The 24,556-nt window shown below is 43.8% G+C and overlaps 1 protein-coding gene across 1 annotated transcript in view; it reads left to right on the top strand.

Annotated features, from left to right (window-relative positions):
- Positions 1-23,879: 23,879 nt before the first annotated feature.
- The window catches only part of FGF1 (fibroblast growth factor 1), a 263,852-nt gene continuing 263,175 nt past the window's right edge, over positions 23,880-24,556 (top strand). Inside the window, exon 1 of the mRNA XM_073651264.1 lies at positions 23,880-24,324. The gene's annotated coding sequence lies outside the window, so the exon portion shown is untranslated. The remainder of the gene's footprint in view (positions 24,325-24,556) is intronic.

Genomic DNA, 24,556 nt, shown 5'->3' with positions numbered 1-24,556 from the left:
TTTGACTGGAAAATTACAATGACTGCAATTCATATAGGTAATTTGGGAAAATCTGAGAAAATATTATTTGCATAATAATTTGGAACACAGTGTATATGCGAACACAGTGTTGGGGGGTGAGTGCAGACACAGTATGAGGAGCGAGAGTGATGTGATGTGTGCAGACCCAGTATGGGAAATTGGGGGGATGTGTGAGTCGGTAAATATATGAGGAGATAGTATGATTAGCAGGGGGGATGTGAGATAAGACAGTATGAGGAGGGAGGGGGAAATATGTGTGGAGACTAATGAGGGGAATAGTGTGAGTAGACAGTATGGGGGGAGAAAAATGTGAGTGGGCACAGAATAGAAACTGAGTAGTGGGGGCCGGGTGCAGGTTCGGGTGATAATGTAAGCTCACAGCCAGGAGAGGAAAGTATGTCAAGGTGGGGGAGTGTGATGAGGGAACACAGTGTGAGAAGACAGTGTGAAGAGGGAGTCCAGTATGGTAAGTAGAGGGCAGTGTGGAGTGCATGTACCATAAGAGGGACAGTGTGGTGGTCATATTTTGTGCAGGGAGTATAGTGAAGGGCAATTATTTATTCAGGGGCTCAGTGTAGGGCAGATATTTTTATTCAGGAGCATTATAATGTCCCTGCTATTTTTAAGGGCATCGTTTGGGAATGTGCTGCAGAAGACCAGAGAAGATGGAAGTCTGCAGAGATGAGCTGTGGCTGTGAAAAGTCATCATAGACAAGATGAAGAAGAAAAGAAAGATAATGACTCCAGAGACATTAACTATCAGGTACCTGGATGTAAATGTTTATTTGTGATACTGACTAATTCTCTTGTTTTTATTTATATTAGGAGCATTACAGGGGTTGTCCAGGTTTGTGATGAGCCTGCAGTCATTCTATGTGACTGCAGACTTCTGCATTCTCACAGTGCGCACTGCACGCTGTCAGGATTCTCTGGTGCCAGCGATTTGCATACATGAGGTCACATGCCGACTAGACATGTGTCCTCACTCAATGAAAATGAATTGAGCGAGGCTGGACACGTCTAGTCGTAATGTGGCCAGAAGGATGCAAATCGCATACTTATGCTGACATGACCGTCCACTCTTGCCACCGGTAAGGAAAAATTCTAAAAGTGTGCAGTGCATGGGCTGTGAAAATTCAGAAGCCTGCAGTCACATAGAGTGACTGCAGACTTTCATCTCAAACCTGGACAAGCCCATTAATTATAAAATGAAGCCCTGTAGCATGCCAATCCTAACAGCGTGTAATATACTCACTGTCAGCTCTGCTTGCTGGTTCCAGCAGTCACTTGTCTCATATGCGATTTTAATACTTACAGTCATGTGACAACAAGCTTCTCTTCCTGCTTCTCTCAGTTTTTCACTGAACCTTGAGAGAATTAGGAAGAGCTGCTCGTCGGCAAGTGATTAAGTATGGAATTCGCATATGTGCTTGAGGGTGGGGGGCGCCAAACTGAATTCTTGCCCCTGGTGCCAGAAAACCTAGATACTCCCCTGGGAGAAGGCACCCTTCAAATATGAGAGACCTGAAGCAGTTTGCAAAAGAAGAGTGGTCCAAAATTCCAGATGTGTAAGAATCTTGTTGATGGTTATAGGGAATGATTGATTGCAGTTATTTATTCCAAAGGGTGTGCAACCAAATATCAAGTTAAATATGTGTATAACAAAACATGTGTAATTGCAATACATTTCAGGGAGATATATTTCATTTTCTGGAACAATTTCAAGGGTGCCAACAATTTCAGCCATGACTTGTATATGTGGGGGGACTGTGAGGGTGATTAAAGCGTGTGTGAGCCTACTGCATGGGAAGGCTGTGTGTGGGCTTTTAAACTGTGTGGAGAGCTGTGCGAAGACCATTAGACAGTGTCGGTGTCATTATACTGGGTGGAGGGCTGTGTGGGGGCCATTATGCTGTAAGGAGGGCTGTATTGGTGACACTATACTGTGCGGAGGGACATTATACTGTGTGGAGGGCTGTGTGTGGGAAATTATACTGTGTGAAGGGCTATGTGAGGGCCACCATACTGTATGAAGGGCTGTGAGGACCATTATACTGTGTTAAAGGCTGTTTGGGGGCCATTATACTGTGTGGAGGCCTGTATAGGAGCCATTATATATTGTGTGGAAGGCTGTGTGGAGGCCATTATAATGTGTGGAGGGCTTTGGGGGCCTCATACTGTGGGTAAGGTGGTGTGGGGGGCATTATTCTGTACGGAGGGCTGTGGTGACCATTACACTGATGAAGACTGTGTGAGGGCCATTATACTGTGTGGAGAGCTGTGGGGGCCTCATACTGTCCGGAGTTCTATGTGGTGGCTATTATACTGTGTGGAGGGCTGTGGGGGCTTCATACTGACTAGTGCGCTGTGTAGAGGCCATTATACTGTGTGGAGAGCTGTGGGAGCTTCATACTGAATAGTGTACTGTGGAAGCCATTATACTGTGTGTCAGTCATTAAACTGTGTATAGGGCTATGTGGGGGCCATTATACTGTGTGTGGGGACCATTATACTGTGTGGAGACTATTATACAGTGTGTTGGACTGGGTGGTGGGCCAATTAAAACTTCTGGTATGGGACCCCATGAGTAATCGTGGCAAAATTGTGCTACCATATTACCGTATTTTTCAGACTATAAGACGCACCAGGCCATAAGACGCACCTAGGTTTTAGAGGTGGAAAATAGAAAAAAAATTGAAGCAAAAAATGTGGTCATGATGCACTGCTATGCATGGAACCCCTCATCCTGGTATGCGTGGCACCTCTCATCCCCATCCTGGTCTACATGGCACCCCTCATTCCCATCCTGGTATGCTTGGCACCCCAATCCCCCATCCTGGTATGCATGGCACCCCTCATCCTGGTATGCATGGCACCCCTCATCCTGGTATGCATGGCACCTCTCATCCTGGTATGCATGTCACCTCTCATCCTGGTATGCATGTCACCTCTCATCCTGGTATGCATGGCATCCCTCATCCTGAGATGCATGGCACCCCTCATCCTAGTATGCATGGCACCCCTCATCCTAGTATGCAGGGCACCCCTCATCCTGGTATGTATAGCACCCCTCATCCTGGTATGCATGGCACCCCTCATCCTGATATGCATGGCACCCCCATCCTGATATGCGTGGCACCCCCATCCCCATCACACTGTACACAAAAAATAAACGATTCTACTCACTTGCCTTCCCTCTGCTCCAGTGCTGCGTACTGTTCTACTGCCAGCAGCTGGTCTCACCGTGTGAGCAGCGCAAGACGTCACTGCCCTGCGCCCTCACACGGTGAGATGAGCTGCCGGAATAGTCAATGCTCCCCATGCCGGGACTATGGGAGTGGGGAGTGGTGACTATTAGTGTTGAGCGAGTATGTTCTGTTCCGAGTATGCTCGGGCCGAGTTCCGAGTATTTACAGCTGCTCGGTGATGTGTTTGAATCGTTCCCGTGTGCATGATTTGCTACTGTTTGACAGCTTTATTACATGTGAGGAATGTGTAAGAAATAGACATTCCTTACATGTAATAAAATGTCAGTCGCAAATCATGCACACGGGAGCGATTCAAACACATCACCGAGCAGCTGTAAATACTCGGAGCTCGGCCCGAGCATACTCGGCGAAAGGGTTAACAGAACATACTCGCTCAACACTAGTGACTATTCATTCTCCTTAATAGTGGGCACACACTGAAGCCACAGCCGCGGCTCCTGCAACGGCTGGGCGATCGCGTGTGCCCGCTATTAAAGAGCATGAATATTCACTACTCCCCACGCCCATGGGAGTGGGGAGTAGTGAATATTCATGCTCTTTAGTAGCAGCTGCTGCTGACACTGTGTGCCCACAATTAAGGAGAATGAATATTCAGTGCTCCACAAGCCCATGGGCATGGGGAGCAGTGGACATTTATTTTCTTTAGCAGCGGGGGCAGTTTAGGCTGCAGAAGGCGGCTGCTGCCTCCTGTGCCCCGCTCCTCCGCCACTGCCGCTCCTTCCACAACCCCCACCACCCACAGCCACAGTATAATATAGTACATTTGGAATACAAGACACACCCCCCACTTTCCTCCAAAATTTTGGAGGAAAAAAGTGTGTCTTATAGTCCGAAAAATACACTATTTATCAAATTATATATGGCTATTTTAAAGGTCCGTTTACACAGACTGACCAGCGTCACTTAATGACCACTGATCAGCAATTTGATTGCCGTTGTTTAATAGCTGATTTACTCAGTCAGACTGGGGTAAAAGATGTGCCCTGACGACCTGTAATAGATCATTCAGGGCACATAGGCTGCCATTGTTTTTGGTCGCACAAGGCCTGTTTTCACAGGATGGTGTGCTGCCGAGAACGATAATTCCTTGTGCAGCGCAAAAGAGTATTCCACCCAACGAACGAGCTTTTTTGTTTTCATCGAGTTCATAGGGTGATCTGCAGCCTGTTTAAACTGAAAGATTATTGTGAACAAGCATTTTTAAAAATGCTTAAGAAAGATTTTCAATCACAATAACCTTTCAGTGTAGATTTACTTTAAGTCCTTACAAGGATGTATCTTCTGTATAGTCATATTAAATCATGTGACTTCAGAGTCCTTTAGATTCTTATTAATACTTAAACAACAAGAACATGCACACCTATGTAAGAAAAATATAGTCGAGTGAACATAACAGTAGATCTAAAACAAATTCCAACAAAAGGTCTGTGAGTGTTTTATGTCTCTACCAAGTGTACAGATCAACATAAAAAAGTCTACCAAAATCTTCCAACCGTAAGCGAGTTATTTTCAAGATGGCCATCAAAAACCTTCAAAAGCAGACAAAGTCTTATAACTTTCTTATTTCTAATTATACAACAATTATTTAGTCATCAAATATGTTTTTTTATAGTCAATGAATTCATTTAAACCAATAAATTTTGCCTATGGGATCAAAATGGTGACCGACAGTGAATAATATAGGTACAATACCTGTTATTAAGTCTAAATATGTACGTATCATTTTGTGGTATTTTTTTTTATATCACAACAAATTTTAACTATATCGTAAACAGGACTATTTTTAATACAAAATACCTATGTTAACAAAGTTTACATTAAATTAGGTTATGAAATTGTGCAGCAATGTGAGGGTAAAAAAATCAAAACTTCACTATTAGTCCTCCTCACTGTCCTCTATTGTATCTGACTCCAGGTTGTCACAATGTGTATGAATAAAAAGATTATTATTAATATTATGCGTAACTTGACATGATCCACATATAGAACTGTTTTGAAGTCTGTTTGTTCCGCAGCTACAACAGTTACCACTACAACCAGTTTTACAACTACAATGTATAATTTTCAGTAGAGTGTCTGGTGCAACATTAATATCACACATTACTGGTACAAGTTCATTGCCATTGAGTTTCCAACCCTAATCTACAGGATTCATCTTGCTAGCCATACTCATCTATGTTATGGTCTGATAGTACACTCTTATACAATGGAATTTGTTGGAAGACTCAGTTGGAGCAAGATGTTCTGGATGAACAAATAATTTGGCTGTGATCAGGGCTGCAACCAGGAATTTCAGCGCCCCATACTGGCAAAATTTTCGGGTCTCCTTGAGACTCCACCCCAGGCTCCGCCTCCACCCCTCGAACCTTCCACAGTCCCACCGCCCACTCTTGGAAAAACTCCACTTCTGCACTATGTCCCCACCAATTACACATTAACATTTCCCATTGAACCATATCACATACATAGCCATCAGATTTTGTTTTGGCCAAAAGATTTTTTTAAGCCGCCACCACGACAAGGTAGATTCTTCTGGCCGGGTCCTACTCTACTCTAACCTGTTAAACATTTGTTAAAATATCCAATACTCTTTTTAGGTATATTTTTCTTTTTCTTTAAGGGAATAAGTTGCATACATTTTTTTAAAATGACCAGTAATATTATCTACAAGGGACAAATATCGTCACACCATGACCAGACCACATATTGCCACCACATAGTGACCGAATAATACCACGTACAAGGAACAAATACCACCAGACCATGACTAGACCACATATTACCACCACATAGTGACTGAATAATACCACATACAAAGAACAAATACCGCCACACCACATATTACCACCGCATAGGGACCGAATATTACAATACTGATCATTAATAAAAAAAAAACAACACAATACTACTTTTACCATAAGTGCCATTATACACAGGAGCTCTGTACATAGTATACAGTGTAAAGTGCAAGTGTATAGGTAATATAGTGATCACCAGTGACATTGTACACAGGAGCTCTGTATATAGTGTCAGTGTACAAGTAATACAGTGATCCCAGTGTATAGTGTCAGTGTTCAGATAACACACTGACTCACTGGTGATGTCTCTAGTTGAAGTCCCTCATCTTCGCTTTTCTCCTTAATCCAGTGCAGACCACCATCACTTCTTCCAGCCAGGACTCATCTCTGCATAAAATAACACAGTTATCTATAGCTTATCGCTTCCAGAGGACATTCCCCAACTTCTACACTACACAGCTGAATACAGATGTGAACCCACCATTAATATATAATTAATTATGCAACTAACCATTATAAATATAAATTGTAATCCACCACTGTGCCCTCACCAACTATAAATAGCCACTTTTCCCACCCAATATATAAATTAATTAGCCCCTGTATTCTTTACCCCAATTCATTACCAGTCACACTCCATCATCCTCAATGTCCCCACTCTGTACCTCCCACTCCCCCGACTCATTATATTTACATGCCCCCTCTCTCTTCCACCCCAACCTCTACTCATCACTTACTCTCCACCACCCCCAATTCATCATCATTTGTTGTCCCCCAGCCTCGATTTATCATTTGCTCTCTCCACCCTCAATTCATCATTTGCTCTACCCACCCCCCAACCTCAATTCATCTTTTGCATTCCCCCATCCCCCACCCTCAATTCATTATTTGCTCTCTCCCACTTCCAGTTCATCACTTGCTCTCGCCACCCCCACTACCAATTTATCATTTGCCCCACCCACTCCCAATGCATCATTTGCTCCCCCCCACTCCCAATTCATCATTTGCTCTCAAAATTCATCATTTACTCTCCCCACCCTCCACTCCCAATTAATCTTTTATTTCTCCTCCCACTCGTAATTCATCATTTGCTCTCCTCCGTCCCCCACATTCAGTTCATCATTTGCTCTCCCCCCACTCTCAATTCATCATTTGATCTCCCCCATTCCCAATTTATCATTTGCTTCCCCCCACTCCCAATTCATCATTTGCTCTCCCCCCACTCCCAATTCATCATTTGCTGTCCCCCCACTCACAATTCATCATTTGCTCTCCCCCCACTCCCAATTCATCATTTGCTCTCCCTCCACTCCCAATTTATAATTTGCTTCCCCCACTCCCAATTTGTCATTTTCTCTCCCCCACTTCCCCCTCTCGTAATTCATCATTTGCTCTCCCCACCCTCAATTCATCATTTGCTCTCCCCACCCTCAATTCATCATTTGCTCTCCCCCCACTCCCAATTCATCATTTGCTCTCCCTCCACTCCCAATTTATAATTTGCTTCCCCCACTCCCAATTTGTCATTTTCTCTCCCCCACTTCCCCCTCTCTTAATTCATCATTTGCTCTCCCCACCCTCAATTCATCATTTGCTCTCCCCACCCTCAATTCATCATTTGCAGTCCCCCGTCCCCCACCCTCAATTCATCATTTGCCCCCCCACTCCCAATTCATAATTTGCTGTCCCCCAAGACCTCCCAAGACCATTTAATTTATTCTATTAAAAAAAAAGTTTTCATACTTACCTCTCATACGATCCCCTGCAGCTTCACTTCTGGACTCACATCCTGGCGCTCGATGCAGGCGCGTACGCGATGATGTCATCGCGTACACGCCTTCACCAGTGAGTCACAGTATAGGCGGAAGGACTCCCTTGGAGCTGCACAGCCGTTCTGTTTTGATGGCTGTGAGAGCTCCATGGCTCCCTGCATGGAGATGTATGCTGCCAGCGGCAGTGGCACTCCAGCACAGGATACCCCGGGGCCCTGCACAAGATACCCCAGGGTCCGGTGAGCAGCAGCACAAGAGGTGGGGGCCCGCACTGGGTTCACCAGGTCCCATACAACTGTAAGGGCAGTAATGTCCTTATGGCAGCCCTGGCTGTGATCACTTTCTTTATAAGTGTCTGGTGACCTCAAGGCTGACAAATAACTTACTTAAATATGTATTATTGCAACCGAAAATAACAAGCATCGCTTGACTGCCAAGGCTTACAATATCAGCTGGGTTCTTACCTGGTGAAGTAAATGCATTCGCACAAGCATAAAAGACATGATTACTTAGCGATCATGGGCAAAAAGAGGATGGAGGACTGACCAGCATGAGTATTCCCCTTGTGAATTGCATTCATCATTCCCTGTCAATTTGGTACAGGCTGTTTGAAACGAAATGAAACTTCCCACAAAATATCTGCATTATATCAGCTGTAAAGTTACAATCTTGATAACAAGCAAGATCTTTAAACTTTATTTCTCAGAGTGTCTTTCCTTATGTACCGGTAGTCAGAACCTCCAAGGGAAACAAGTGCCTACAGAAAAGACAATCATGCCTACTCATGAAAGGCCAGACAGACACTCATTCACTTTCCCTCGGTTCAGGTTTTCTGAACTCACGTTTCATCGAATGAATGTCTTTTTTAGTCACATAACATTTTCAACATTGCACATGCACTTTACAGCCAGCAGTGACAACACTGTCACCTTTCCAGATACTTGCTACATTTATGCCATCAGCTCCCTTCCCAAGAGCTTGGATTACGGTGCCGTCTGTCAAACTTTGTTTGCAGATGGGACACTACTCACTAAGATTAGTACTCATTTTTCAGACCTGGAACAAAAGAAAACATACAGTTAATACCATAAAATGCTTGGTCTGATAAAATAAGAAAGTTAAAAAAAAGTAATAAAGTAGAAGACTAGAGATGAGCGTTGTTCTACTCGAACTGTTCGCCAATCTCAAATTCGAGCTGTTTTGGGCGGTGTTCGAGCCGTTCGGCGAAACGAACAATTTGATAAAAATTCGGCTGTTCGAGGTTATGTTCGATAACTGTTCGTGCACCAAAATCATAACTGGATTTTTTCTCAGTAATGATGAAAATTAATGTTAATACGCAGTTTGAGTGTACAGCGGGGTGGAGGGAGGGGCAGGGGATGGATCTCTGCAGGAACAATGAAGATCTCCATTTTTTTTTCTCTTTCCCGCATTTGCAGTGGGGAGGTGCAATCTGTCAGCCTATCAGCAGCGCACACACGGAGTGAAGTGCTTTTTTTCACACAAGCAAGGGCATGTGTCATTGGCAGTGTATGTCACATGTCCTTGCCCTATAAGACCAAGCCATTTTCCCCGTCGCCACCATTTTCTCACTGCTGCAGCTGCGTGTTAGACGGCACCGCTGTTGCTGTGTGCGCTATACCTTGTTAATTTCAAGCCAATTTTCGCACAAATATACAGATAGCTTGGGAGTAGGGAATAGTTGTGATTGCAGTCCTTTTAAGGACTAGGTTACAGCATTTCCTACGACTTTTATCAGGGAGGTCTGTGCTCTTAAATAGATAGGTTGTGGGAGTAAAGACTAATTGTAATTGGAGTCCTTTTCAGGACTAGGTTACATCAGTTCCTATCAGTTTTTGCCAGGCAGGTCTGTGCCAGTGCTGTGCAAGTTTTTTTCACAGCATTTGGCTGAATCTAGCAAAGCTAATCCTTTTTGGCCTATTGCAGAGTGTGTTAGTCAGTGGAGTAGCCTATCTGTGCTGCAAGATATACCACCTGTGTATAGAATACCAATTTTTTTACTGCACCTAGTGAAGTAAAATCTTTTGGGCATAGCATCATTCTATTAGTCCATCTATACTGACCTCCATCAGGTTGCAAATTAAAACTAATTTTTATCTGCATCTACAGTACTTCTGAAAAAATATTTGGGCTTCTAGCTGTGTGTGGGACTTGTTGTATTAGTCCATCTATACTGACCTCCATCAGGTTGCAAACTGAATATATTTTTTTCTGCATCTACCTCTGAAAAAATATTTGGGCTTCTAGCTGTGTGTGGGTCTTGTTCTATTAATCCATCTATACTGACCTCCATCAGGTTGCAAACTGAATATAATTTTTTTCTGCATCTAGCTCTGAAAAAATATTTGGCCTTCTAGCAGTGTGTCGGACTTTCTCTATTAGTCCATCTATACTGACCTCCATCAGGTTGCAAATTAAAAATAATTTGTATCTGCATCTACAGTACCTCTGAAAAAATATTTGGGCTTCTAGCTGTGTGTGGGACTTGTTGTATTAGTCCATCTATACTGACCTCCATCAGGTTGCAAACTGAATATATTTTTTTCTGCATCTACCTCTGAAAAAATATTTGGGCTTCTAGCTGTGTGTGGGTCTTGTTCTATTAATCCATCTATACTGACCTCCATCAGGTTGCAAACTGAATATAATTTTTTTCTGCATCTAGCTCTGAAAAAATATTTGGGCTTCTAGCTGTGTGTGGGACTTGTTGTATTAGTCTATCTATACTGACCTCCATCAGGTTGCAAATTAAAAATAATTTTTATCTGCATCTACAGTACCTCTGAAAAAATATTTTGGCTTCTAGCTGTGTGTGGGACTTGTTGTATTAGTCCATCTATACTGACCTCCATCAGGTTGCAAACTGAATATAATTTTTTTCTGCATCTAGCTCTGAAAAAATATTTGGGCTTCTAGCTGTGTGTGGGACTTGTTGTATTAGTCCATCTATACTGACCTCCATCAGGTTGCAAATTAAAAATAATTTTTATCTGCATCTACAGTACCTCTGAAAAAATATTTTGGCTTCTAGCTGTGTGTGGGACTTGTTGTATTAGTCCATCTATACTGACCTCCATCAGGTTGCAAACTGAATATATTTTTTTCTGCATCTACCTCTGAAAAAATATTTGGGCTTCTAGCTGTGTGTGGGACTTGTTGTATTAGTCCATCTATACTGACCTCCATCAGGTTGCAAACTGAATATATTTTTTTCTGCATCTACCTCTGAAAAAATATTGGGCTTCTAGCTGTGTGTGGGTCTTGTTCTATTAATCCATCTATACTGACCTCCATCAGGTTGCAAACTGAATATAATTTTTTTCTGCATCTAGCTCTGAAAAAATATTTGGCCTTCTAGCAGTGTGTCGGACTTTCTCTATTAGTCCATCTATACTGACCTCCATCAGGTTGCAAATTAAAAATAATTTGTATCTGCATCTACAGTACCTCTGAAAAAATATTTGGGCTTCTAGCTGTGTGTGGGACTTGTTGTATTAGTCCATCTATACTGACCTCCATCAGGTTGCAAACTGAATATATTTTTTTCTGCATCTACCTCTGAAAAAATATTGGGCTTCTAGCTGTGTGTGGGTCTTGTTCTATTAATCCATCTATACTGACCTCCATCAGGTTGCAAACTGAATATAATTTTTTTCTGCATCTAGCTCTGAAAAAATCTTTGGCCTTCTAGCAGTGTGTCGGACTTTCTCTATTAGTCCATCTATACTGACCTCCATTAGGTTGCAAATTAAAAATAATTTTTATCTGCATCTACAGTACCTCTGAAAAAATATTTGGGCTTCTAGCTGTGTGTGGGACTTGTTGTATTAGTCCATCTATACTGACCTCCATCAGGTTGCAAATTAAAAATAATTTGTATCTGCATCTACAGTACCTCTGAAAAAATATTTGGGCTTCTAGCTGTGTGTGGGACTTGTTGTATTAATCCATCTATACTGACCTCCATCAGGTTGCAAACTGAATATAATTTTTTTCTGCATCTAGCTCTGAAAAAATATTTGGCCTTCTAGCAGTGTGTCGGACTTTCTCTATTAGTCCATCTATACTGACCTCCATCAGGTTGCAAATTAAAAATAATTTTTATCTGCATCTACAGTACCTCTGAAAAAATATTTGGGCTTCTAGCTGTGTGTGAGACTTGTTGTATTAGTCCATCTATACTGACCTCCATCAGGTTGCAAATTAAAAATAATTTGTATCTGCATCTACAGTACCTCTGAAAAAATATTTGGGCTTCTAGCTGTGTGTGGGACTTGTTGTATTAGTCCATCTATACTGACCTCCATCAGGTTGCAAACTGAATATATTTTTTTATGCATCTACCTCTGAAAAAATATTTGGGCTTCTAGCTGTGTGTGGGACTTGTTGTATTAGTCCATCTATACTGACCTCCATCAGGTTGCAAATTAAAAATAATTTGTATCTGCATCTACAGTACCTCTGAAAAAATATTTGGGCTTCTAGCTGTGTGTGGGACTTGTTGTATTAGTCCATCTATACTGACCTCCATCAGGTTGCAAATTAAAAATAATTTTTATCTGCATCTACAGTACCTCTGAAAAAATATTTGGGCTTCTAGCTGTGTGTGGGACTTGTTGTATTAGTCCATCTATACTGACCTCCATCAGGTTGCAAACTGAATATATTTTTTTCTGCATCTACCTCTGAAAAAATATTGGGCTTCTAGCTGTGTGTGGGTCTTGTTCTATTAATCCATCTATACTGACCTCCATCAGGTTGCAAACTGAATATAATTTTTTTCTGCATCTAGCTCTGAAAAAATATTTGGCCTTGTAGCAGTGTGTCGGACTTTCTCTATTAGTCCATCTATACTGACCTCCATCAGGTTGCAAACTGAATATATTTTTTCCTGCATCTAACCCAGCCAATAGTTTTGGCCTAATACCACAGTTTGGCCACTCAGCTCTGCTCGGTTACCATCCATTGTTTTTTTGTGCAAACAACTCCAGAGTTGTGAATTAGTTAACCACCAAAATGAGTGGAAAAAGGCCTGCTGCTGGTGGAAAGGGGAATAGGCGTGTTGGAAAGGGGAAAAAAGGTTGTGTCCGTGGGGTAGGTGTCAAAGCAACAGTAACATCTGCAGAAGAAAGACCATCTTCCAGCCAAACTAAAATGTCTACTTCTTTTAGCGGACAATGTGATAAGATCCCTTTCTTATGGCCACGCCAATCGCTACAAATTCCAGATGAGGCACAAAAACAGCAGGTGCTTCAACGGATATCAAGTGCTCCTTTAAGTGGGCTCTCCTCCACATCAACTTCAACATCACAAATACTCCAGTCCTCAAAGGTGTCACCCCAATCGCACTTGCTTCCTCACAGCTCCCAAATCTCCAGCTGCCCGTCTGAGTATGAGGTAGAACAGATGGTTGAGTCTGCAGAGCTGTTTACTCATACTATAGCCTGGGAATCAGAGGTCGACTCCAGCGCTTCTGTGAATCCAGACGAGGAAATGATCTGCACTGATGCCCAGAATCTTTATGAGTCGGATCCAGGACCAGACGCAGAAGGTTCTGACCATAATGTAGACTCTCATTCCCAAACTGTAACTCCTGTTGGTGGAGACAATGAGGAAGACGATGATAAGACTCAAATACCTGATTGGAGCGACAACTTTAGTTTTTTGTCAGGGCAGGAACAGGTTGGCTCTGAGGACGACGGGTGTGATAACACACAGGGTGATGATGATGAGGTTGGAGATCCCACTTACTGTCAACCCACAGTCAGCCAAGAGATGAGGTCAGCAGAGGAGGTGGAGGAAGATGCTAGTGACGACGAGGTCAGGTTGCGCCTTCCTGGACAGAGATGTAGTACTGGAAGCACGTCAACAACTGCATCCTCAAACACAACTCTGCCTCTCACCACAAGTCGTGGTGGCTCTTCAGGTCGCATGGGTGCTAAGCCTTGCATAGCCTGGGCATTTTTTCAGATCGATAAAGATGACCCAACTCGTGTTATCTGTAACATTTGTCAGCAAAAGCTAAGTAGAGGCCAAAAAATACATAGTTTGAGTACTTCATGCATGAACCGGCACATGGACATGAAGCATAAGTTGCAGTGGGAAGCTCAGTGTGCTACAATGCGGCCAACCACCGTCTGCCATATCTTGTGCATCCGCGGCCTCTTCATCCTCTGTGACTGGGGGGACAGCAGTCACACCTGTTTTGGGGCGCAGACCTGCCACCTCTTTACCCGCAACAGCCAGCGTGATTGGCAGGTCATCATTTTCTTTGGAGGTGGTAACAGCAGCTGGTGTTGAGCGCTGTCCGACATCGATAGCACCACCTTTGGATCAAGGCAACCTAACATGTCCGCCTGCATCTTCCTCACAGACCGGCAGTTTGCCGGGGACACCCTTATCAACCCCGTCTAAGCACAATAGCCAGCCCTCGGTCCCTCAGATGTGGACAAGTAAAAGACCATTTCCTCCTAGCCATGAGAAAGCTAAGAGGTTGAATTTCACCATCTGCAAGCTCTTGGCTACAGAAATGCTGCCTTTCCGCCTGGTGGACACAGAGGATTTTCGAGACCTTATGTCCGTCGCAGTGCCCCAGTACCAGATGCCCAGTCGGCACTACTTCTCAAAGAAAGGTGTGCCTGCGCTCCACCAGCATGTCGCACACAACATCACCGCTTCTTTGAGAAACTCTGTGTGTGACAGGGTGCATTTCACCACAGACACTTGGACGAGTAGGCATGGACAGGGGCGTTACATGTCGCTGACTGGGCACTGGGTAACTATGGTGACAGCAGGACAAGGGGCTGCTGTCCAAGTCTTGCCGTCCCCACGAATTGTGCGTCAATCCTCTTTATGTCAAAGTTCCTCCACTGCTTCTGCCTCCTCAACCTCCTCTCGGTCTTCCACCTGCACCCAAAGCCTGTCTGGTCATGCCACAAGCTTTCTAACTGCGCAGAAGGGATCCTGCACACCTCCTTACTATGCTGGCAGTAGGGCTCAACGTCATCAGGCGGTTTTTACATTGAAATGTCTGGGAAATGTGAGTCACACAGCTGAGGAGTTGTGGTCAGCTCTGGAGAACCAATTTCATGAATGGTTGTCTCCACTGGACCTGAAACCAGGGAAGGCCGTGGGCGACAATGCTGCAAACCTGGGTGCGGCCCTTCGCCGGGGCAATGTCACACACGTGCCTTGTATGGCTCACGTGTTGAACCTGGTTGTCCAGCAATTTTTAGCCCACTATCCCAGACTAGATGGCCTTCTGCAGAGGGCACGGTCGCTGTGTGCTCACTTCCGCCGTTCGCATCCCGCAGCTCAGCGACTTACATCTCTACAGAAGTCGTTGGGCCTGCCACTTCACCGGCTAAAATGCGATGTGCCTACCCGGTGGAATTCAACTCTGCACATGTTGCAGCGACTGTGGCAGCACCGACAAGCCCTGGTGCAATACGTTCTGACGTATAGCCTGGGCCAACGAGATTCAGAGGTGGGGCAAATCACGCTGGAGGAGTGGTCTCAGATCAGGGACCTATGCACCCTTCTGCACAGTTTTGAAATGGCGACGAAGATGTTTAGTGCTGACGATGCCATTATCAGCATGACTATTCCGGTGATTTACATGCTGGAGCACATGTTAAACAGAATTCGTAGTCAGGTGGTGGCACAAGAGGAGGTGGAGGAAGTAGAGGAGGAGGAGTTGTATGCGGAAGGGCTAACATCTGCAAGGTCCAGACGGTCGGCAGCACCAAGGCGGCAGGCATGTGAGGGTGGGGGAGATGGTTTTACCAGGGCGCATGGTAGCAGCCAAACTAGTGAGGAAGGTGCAGGAGCCCAGGAAGAAGTGGAGGACGAACTGATGGAAGACTCATCAGATGAGGGAGACCTTGATCACATTTCTGTTGTGCGAGGTTGGGGGGAGAGGACAGAGGAAGGAAGCATGATTGTTACCTCGCCACCAACACAACAGGGACTTGGTGCTCCTGGATGCGCAACACACATGAGTGCCTTCTTGCTGCACTACCTGCAACATGACCCTCGAATTGTGAGAATTAGAAATAATCCTGACTACTGGGTTGCCACACTGTTAGATCCCCGGTACAAAAGTAAATTTGCAGAAATTATTCCTGCCATAGAAAGGGATGCACGCATGCAGGAGTATCAGCAGAGACTGTTGCAGAATCTTACATGTGCTTTTCCACAAAATACCAGTGGTGCACGTAGTGAATCTCACAGTTCCAACTTGCCAACCGTGGGACCGTCAAGTGTTCAGCACTCAAACCGTAACAGAACCACAGTATCTGGTGGTAACATCAATTTTGCGGAATCATTTCACCACTTTTTTAGCCCATCCTTTGCAAGGCCACAGGAGACAAGAAGTCTGACACATAGTCAACGCCTAGAGACGATGGTACAGGAGTATCTCCAAGTAAACATTGAAGCCACGACTGTGTCACTGGACCCTTGCTCTTTTTGGGCTTCCAATCTGGATAAATGGCCGGAGCTAGCCACTTACGCCTTGGAGATCTTGTCATGCCCCGCAGCCAGCGTTCTGTCTGAACGTGTGTTCAGCGCTGCTGGTGGTGTGCTGACAGATAAGCGCACGCGGCTCTCCACTGATAATGTAGACAGACTCACGTTCATAAAGATGAACAAATCATGGATCCGAAACGACTTTTCTACCCCTGTGTCATCCTGGGGAGAGTAAAAGCTTGATGATTGTTTAAAATCACCCTACCAACCGTTTTAAGCTTTCAAATTACTAATCATGTTTATCTGTATCTTGACTGGAAAATAATTTGGGCTTTGTAGCAGTGTGCAGCACTGATCCTATTAGGCCATCTATAATAAGCTCCACCAGATTTAAAATTAAAAATAATTTTTAGCTGCATCTAGCCCGGAAAATAATTTTGGGGCTCCGAGATGCGCAAGACACATAAGTGCCTTCTTGCTGCACTACCTGCAGCATGACCCTCATATTGTCAGAATTCGAAGTAATCATGACTACTGGGTTGCCACACTCTTAGATCCCCCAAACTTTTCGATCAACCTTTTCATTTTAATAAAGACCAAAAAAATGGTCATTTTTGAAATTATAAGCATTAGCAGGTTGTTAGAAACTGAAATCAAACAGTTTTCAACTCAAAACTTTATTCTAGGTGATGTTACATTTTCACATAGGACCCCTTGTTCGAAAGGAGCTTCTGAACTCTCTCGTCCATTGAATTTGTCAGGTTTTGGATGGTTTCTGCTTCAATTGTTTTGCATGAGGACAGAATACCCTCCCAGAGCTGTTGCTTAGATGTGAACTGCCTCCCGCCATCATAGACACTCCTTTTAATGATGCTCCAAAGGTTCTGAATGGGGTAGAGGTCAGGGGAGCATGGGGGTCACACCATAAGTTTGTCCCCTTTTATGCCCATATCAGCCAGAGATGCAGATGTTTTATGTGCAGCATGAGATGGTGCATTATCATGCAGAAAAATGATCTTGCTGTGAAATACACGGTTCTTCTTCTTGAACCATGGCAGGAAGTGCTGTTTGAGAAAATCCACATACATTATGGAGTTCTTCTTTAGCGCCTTCAGGGATCCTAAAGGGGCCGACAATCTCTCTCCCCATGATTCCAGCCCAAAACATTACTCCACCTCCTCCTTGTTGGCGCTGTAGCCGTGTTTGCGTGGGGTGTCCATCAACCAGCCATCCTCCACTCCATCCATCTGGACCATCGAGCGCTGCACGGCACTCATCCGTGAACAAAACAGTTTTGAAATCAGTCTTCATGTAATGTTTGTCCCACTGGAGCCGTTTCTGCTTGTGTGAAGTGGATAGAGGAGGTCGACAGGATGGCGTATGCACAGCTGCAAACCTCTGAAGGACCCTGCATCTTGTTGTTCGGGGGACGTTGGAGGCACAAGCAGCTTCAAAAACTTGTCTGCTGCTATGACAAGGCTTTTTTGCCGCTGCTCTTTCAACCTGACGTAATTGCCTGTAGGAAAGAGTCCTCAATTTGCCCTTATCAGCACGCTCACGTGTGTACTGTGAATCAGCTACATACTTCTTGATTGCCAAGACACTTCATCCTGATCATCGCACAATGTTGATTGTAGTCATGCCTTGACCTAAACACTCCACAATTTGTTGCTTCTCAGCAGCCGACACATCCTTTTTCTTTCCCATTTTGGCAGAAAATGTAGGCTGCTGAATAATGTGAGAGAGCCTTCTTAAGTAGTCTTGCCTTTCATTGGACACACCTGCCAAACTAATTAGCACTCGTGTCTGCAATTGCTTACAGTGATATAAAGAGCCCTGACACACATCACCATCAATGAGTTTAACTGACAAACAAACAAATTCTTCCCTTATCACTCCTAAACACTTTTTGCATAATAATTTGGAACACAGTGTACATGTGCTTTTCCACAAAACACCAGTGGTTCACGTAGTGAATCTTACAGTTCTAACTTGCCAACCGTGGTCTGTATGGAGTTGTTCAATAAAGGGCCCAAAATTAAGATAACATAGATGGGAGAGGTCTCTATGAATAGGAATTCCTAAGTATTTGATACCCTGTGAGGGCCAGGCAAAGGGAAAGTTGGACTGGATGGAATCCTATATGGATTTGGGGAGGGAGACATCGAGGGCCTCAGACTTCGCTGCATTGATTTTAAAATTTGACCATGTAACAAAGTGATCTATTTCAGCCATAACAGCATGGATGGATATATGTGATTGAGTGATATATACTAGGACATCATCAGCAAATAGAGAGCACTTGTACTCGGTGCCTCCCACCTCAATCCACCTAATATTGGGGTTATGGCGAATTGATGAGAGCAGGTGCTCCGTCACTAGGATGTATAAGAGAGGGGACAGAGAACATCCCTGCCTTGTCCCATTGGTGATTGTGAAAGGTGATGAAAATGTTCTGACGCGCCCCCTGGGCCTTGGGACACCCGGAGACGGACCCTTTTTGGTGGATGCTGGTGGTTGTAGTCTCCGTGGCGGCAACCCGGTTCCGTGGCTCAGGGCGGTCAAACCAGTGGCGGAACTATTTATGTGGTTTTGATGTTTAAATGTCCGACTACGCCACCCGTGGATTGCGGTCAGAGTGAACCGCCGCTCCAGGGCAGACCGCTGAGGCTGGTGTTGTGGGTGCAGCAGAGCGTAGCATAACTCCCCACGGGAGGAGTATAGCCTCAGGGCAGTGTATGCGGAGGATGGGGGTGATGGTGCAGGGCAGCAGCAGTAATGACACGGAGTCAGTGATGCAGTCCAGGGCCTTTACTCACAGTTCTTATTATCCAGACCACGTCTGCAGGTAACGGCTGCCCACGTCGTACTGTGCTCACCAGGTGAGGGGCTCAGACAACTCCCAGATAACTTTGGAGCGCTTCACAGGACCCCCTTTGTGTGTCCTTTGTCTGGCCTTTCTTACCAACCCTTCTGTCCGGCTGCCTCGGGCCTCCTCTTGGTAAACTTGGCGCCAGTTTCCCTGACCCTATGTGGTGCCTTCCTAGCGGGTGTAGCGAGGGGCTGCGCCACATAAAATGTCACAGCCTCCTGTTTCTAGCTGAGGGTCGTTTCCTGCCTCCACTAGTTTCGGGGACCGGTCTCCCCCTTTGGCCTGACCCCTCCACGCAGGTGGATTCTGGCGTGCGGTGGCGACTCGCCCGTCCGCACCCCTGAGATCCCTTCGTTCCTCGTTCCTGGAGCCTTCTCCGCTCCTCTTCCTTCCTTCTCCCTCTTCCAGGCCTGGGCCTCTGTTACTAGGCCCGCCTCCGGAGCAGAGCTCATGCAGAGCCCCTGCTCCCTGCCACTTCTGCTCAGACTTCTCTGCACTGAACTAAGATGGTGCCCACCTTTTATACTCCCTTCTCAATGCACCCAGGAACTGCTTCCTCCCTGCTCCTGCACTACAGGGTTCCCCTTCCTCAGTGTTCCCTCCCCCCACTCCAGCCAGGGACAGGGACTGTCGTGCCCATCTCAGGGGCATATTGGTCGCCCTGCCCCACGGCAATGTGGTGTAATGCATGCAGGTGTCGGGTCCTGATCCACACTCCATCCTTACCTGAGAGTGAGATATCACACCTCTGGGTGAGGTGCAATACGTCTGTAGCAACCGAGCCCTCAGGGTGCTACAGTTCCATTTATCTTCAGCCTAGGTGACGTATTGTGATACAGGGCCGTGATTTTGGCTATAAAAGGGTCCCTAGACCCCTACCCCAAGCTTTTTAAGAGAATCATATATGGCGTGCCAGGAGACTCTATGGAATGCTTTCTCAGCATCCAACGAGAGTATCTAATTACAAATTTTTAACTGCATCTAGCCCAGGAAATACTTTGTGCCTAGTAGCAGTGTCTGCTAGTCAGCGGATTATCCCGGCTGTTAAGCAAGCTACACCACCTGTAGTTTAGACACAATTTTTTCAAAGGAAATGCTTCGGGACCATGGGATACTTAGTGAAGAGCATCAGGAGGCACCCCAAGGCATAGGGGCTGGGACTGGCAGTAGGATGCCTTGCGGTGGACAGCCGAGCTCGATCCTTATAAAAGCTTTTTAACTGCAGCAGCTTTAGTGGACGCTACTGGAGCTGGAATTACGCGGCTGCTGGCATGAGACTTGCCCTCCAATAGATCCTTGTAAATGGATTTAAAGTGTATTCATTCAAATTAGAGAGACAATTTAAATTAAAAAGCTTAGAGCTGCCTCCACCACAGGGGGGCTCGCTCGACCCACCAGCGGACAGGCACCAGTATTGGGAGAGGGGGGCTGGCCATCAGGGTTCACCGCGGCTCTGGCACAAACCCGGCGACACGGAGGTGGCACGGGCAGGAGCGGACTGGCCGTGTCGGCTTCTCACTTTTTGGATTTTAGAAGGGCATGACATGCCTATATCTGTGTCTCCCCCTCCTTTTACTCCTCCACCTCTTTTATTTTCGCATGACTATATGTACTTGTCACTTTTCCATGTGTTAGTTATGTCTTCTGAGCAGTTTGTCAGCTTTTGGACACCTTTGAAGGTGTTTTCTATGTGTTTCTATGTGTTTTTGTTTGCCTGCCATTGGTTTTAACGGTGTTCGAAGGTGTTCGACGAACAGTTCGACGAACAGTTCGGCGAACACACGGGTGTTCGACGAACCGAACCGAACTCGAACACTACGGGGGTGGCTCAACACTATAGAAGACACTTAAAAATAAGATTGTTAGAGGAATTTGTCGATTTTGACAGTTTTCAACGGCCATCTTGAAAATAACTCACTTCCAATTGCCAGATTTTGGTAGACTTTTTTTTCTGATGATCACTATACTTGGTAGAGACAAAAAACTCACAGACCTTTTGTTGGAATTTGTTTTAGGTTATGGGTTTTTTGGGGCTAAATTTACTTGACTAATAGAGAAAGGAGGTGTAGCCTTTGACATTGCGGTATGTGCAGTTTTATAATCTATGTTTTTGTAGCAACAATGTGAATCACAGACACCATTATATGGGCACCATTAGAGTGTATAGGAAGGGTTAGAAATTTACAGAAGTAAATAGTTATTTACTGAATATAATACAACTTTTAATAATTTTTATGCTGTTCATATGAAAGGGCTGTATAAAATTTATAATGAATACTAAGCAAAGAAATTTAGTTTCTACATTTTAGCATACAGTGCTTTAATTAAGATATTCATCCCCTTCTTCGTGTCCCTTAGTATGAAACGTCGATTGAATAATAAAAAATTGTAATGTTAGAAAAAGAGAACCTGAGGAAAAGCTTTAGATAAATTTTGAATTACTACTGCAGTTGTTCGAAAGGATTGTCAAGTTATATTAACATCATGGAGCAGGATCTCCCATTCTGGGCCAACTTTTCTTGAGGATAGTCTAAAGCACTGCATGTAATGCTACATTTTTTTGTAGGGAAAAATCGGTGGCCGCGCGCTGCTCTCCATAAATATCAGCCTATGACATGATTTCATCTGATACTGTGTTCAATGTAGACTGATTGTATATATAAATTTATCAGCTAAGTGAAGCAGTGCTACCAAGTTTTAATTGGCACCATGTTAAAAAAAGAGGTGAGCAAAGAAGTTGAAACTTTAAGGATGATTACAAGAAAGTAGTGGATTACCATCAAACCATAAGAAAGCAAGCCACCACTTCTGTATTTATCACCCACTCTTGGTTTTGGCTTACAAATACTGATGTAAAATAACTGACCAAATACTGACCGTGTGAATGTGGCCTTTCTGAACCAATTCTGGATGTTTTTGTAAGCAATCAGGATCTATCACTATTGTAACCTGTTAAATTCTATTACTGGATTACAAAACAGTTTCATCACCAGCTACTGTGCCAGATGCTTCTATGTAAAAAACTGCCTCTGTAATCATCCTCTCGGCTCGGCAGGATTACATTTCTAACTTTACATTGACACAGCTAAAAAGCCAAGTACAGTGTCCAGGATTTTCTGTTGTGCACAGAAAATAATCCAGGAGCTTTTGTCTAATATATCTCTTAAACATTTCACTTATAAAAGCGAATGTACATGAATGGAAGCTGCCTTTACAGAGTTACATTTTTTTGCACATGAAATACTACTTTCTTGTCTTCTAAATCCTAAAGAGTAACTTTGCACTGTTAAGTACATTAAGTTTTTGGAGTTTGCTGTAGCAGCCAATTTAGGGTGAAGTTACCTTCATCTTCTAATGCTGAGGGTGGTGAAGATGGCTTGAAGTAGAAGATGACTTATAGCTGTGAGTGGATGGGTCTTCACTAAGACATGTTGATGAGCGCAACTTTCTAGGTTTCATTGTACAAAGAATTTCTGTCTGCAAATGGTTATTAATAGGTATTATGCTACAAGGGCAAAAGCTGTTCCTATACGTAGAGGCCAAATTTAATGGACATCCTGGGATTTTTTGCACTTTGTGAGCAAGATGAACATCTAATTCAAAGTTTATGATGGAAAACTCTTACTGGACTGACGTAAAGAACTTCACTAATGGTGACTATCTTAAATCTTTCCTACACTGCCTTTATATGATTGTCTTATATTTTTTCCTCATATATTTAGATTAAGGTTACAAATCTGAAGACATTTGGAATGACAGTTTACCAAGCCACCTGCCAACTAAGATTATCGTTATGGGTCTATAACTTTCTAGGGCATCTAACTGGGTTAGCGTCATTTCAGAAAATTAGGTATAAATATTAGAAAACAGGTGAAACCAATAACATTACTGTTGCTTTTTTGAGCTGAAATATTATTTTATAATTATTTATAGACAATTTTATATTACATACAGCAAATAAAAAAATTAAGCGAAAACACAATTGTATTTAATATACAACCAATGTTTTCAGAATTCCTTATTGGTATAATGCTTGCATAGCAGGGTTCAGATGAACAGATACAATGTCTATAGCACAGAGAAACAAAACTGAAATCTTTGTCCTGACATTGCATATTCTACGGCTAGAAAAATGCAAGAAAGAAGTAACCTTTTCATCAATAATTAATAATCTCGTCAATTATTGTACTGACTTCTTGTTATTAGAAGCAAAGTACCATGTTTAGTCTCCATCTCAATATACTTTATTGATTTTAGATTAATCAAATTAGTTTATTTTTGGTAGGTTTATTTCACAATGGTCTTTTATGCGCATAAATTGACTATTGCGAAAGAAATGATAGGAATCTTTTCTTCCTACACTTCTTGTGCAAGACTTTTAAGGCAAATTAGATATGCAGCAGTTTCCCAAAAGCAAATATGATAACATAATTACATAATAGCGACAGTTACTGTCACAGATTTGTTTCTGTGAAGCCTGAGCGCTCTGGATTTTATTTTCTTAATGTAGGCAGTATAAAGTGTCTCAAGGAGACACATTGGAAAATAACCTTGAAATACTTCATGGGCAAGCATCCAGTCCAAAAATAACCACAGGACCGCATAGCTGAAAAACAAAACAAGGAGAAAAAGGGATGCAAGATAATTGTCCTTATTTTGCTCGCTCTTCTGTCCCGATGCCAGAGCACCATAGCATCGGAGACTATACCACAGCCGTCACTGAGCGGGCATGTCCAGTTGGAGGATGAACTGGGCATGCTCATTTCTGTGCCAAGTGATCTGAGAGAATATAGCTGCATTTAGTTTCTCTCATTGCGCATTATATCGGCCAAGTTATTTAGTACTTGATAACCTCGCCTTGGCTCGGATTAGAAGGTTTACAGGAACTGGGGGAATCTGACAAATAACAAAGAAGGAAACCGACCACACAATACACTGACCTACTCCACACCCAAGGTTATATATATATATTTTTGCGATTAGTAATTGGATTCTATCCTGATTTAGAAATGCTTAGGCTTTAGTGAGAAGAAACAGCTACCGTACTGACATCCGGGCCAAGAAACAACAACTGGAGCAAGCCTAAAAGCGACAAACCTGAGGTAAGAGGAATTACTGATAGTTTAATGGAGCTCTCTTCAGAGAGATTGTAATTATATATTGAACATGTATGATTACTTCCTATGATAGGTCAGGTTTTATCTGCTAAAATACTATTGACTACTGCATATATCAAGCAAACCTAGCGGGAGCTGCAAGCAGCACACTGTACGCTTATGTTCTAAGAGTACTAGCCATCTAGAAGAGAAAGTGGGAGGGTAGACATACAGTGCT

Source organism: Phyllobates terribilis, unplaced genomic scaffold (genome assembly GCF_046119375.1).
Source record: "Phyllobates terribilis strain yellow unplaced genomic scaffold, ASM4611937v1 Scaffold_11__3_contigs__length_659146591, whole genome shotgun sequence".
Classification (NCBI taxonomy): Eukaryota; Metazoa; Chordata; class Amphibia; order Anura; family Dendrobatidae; genus Phyllobates; species Phyllobates terribilis.
This window is presented reverse-complemented; position numbering and strand designations above follow the sequence as displayed.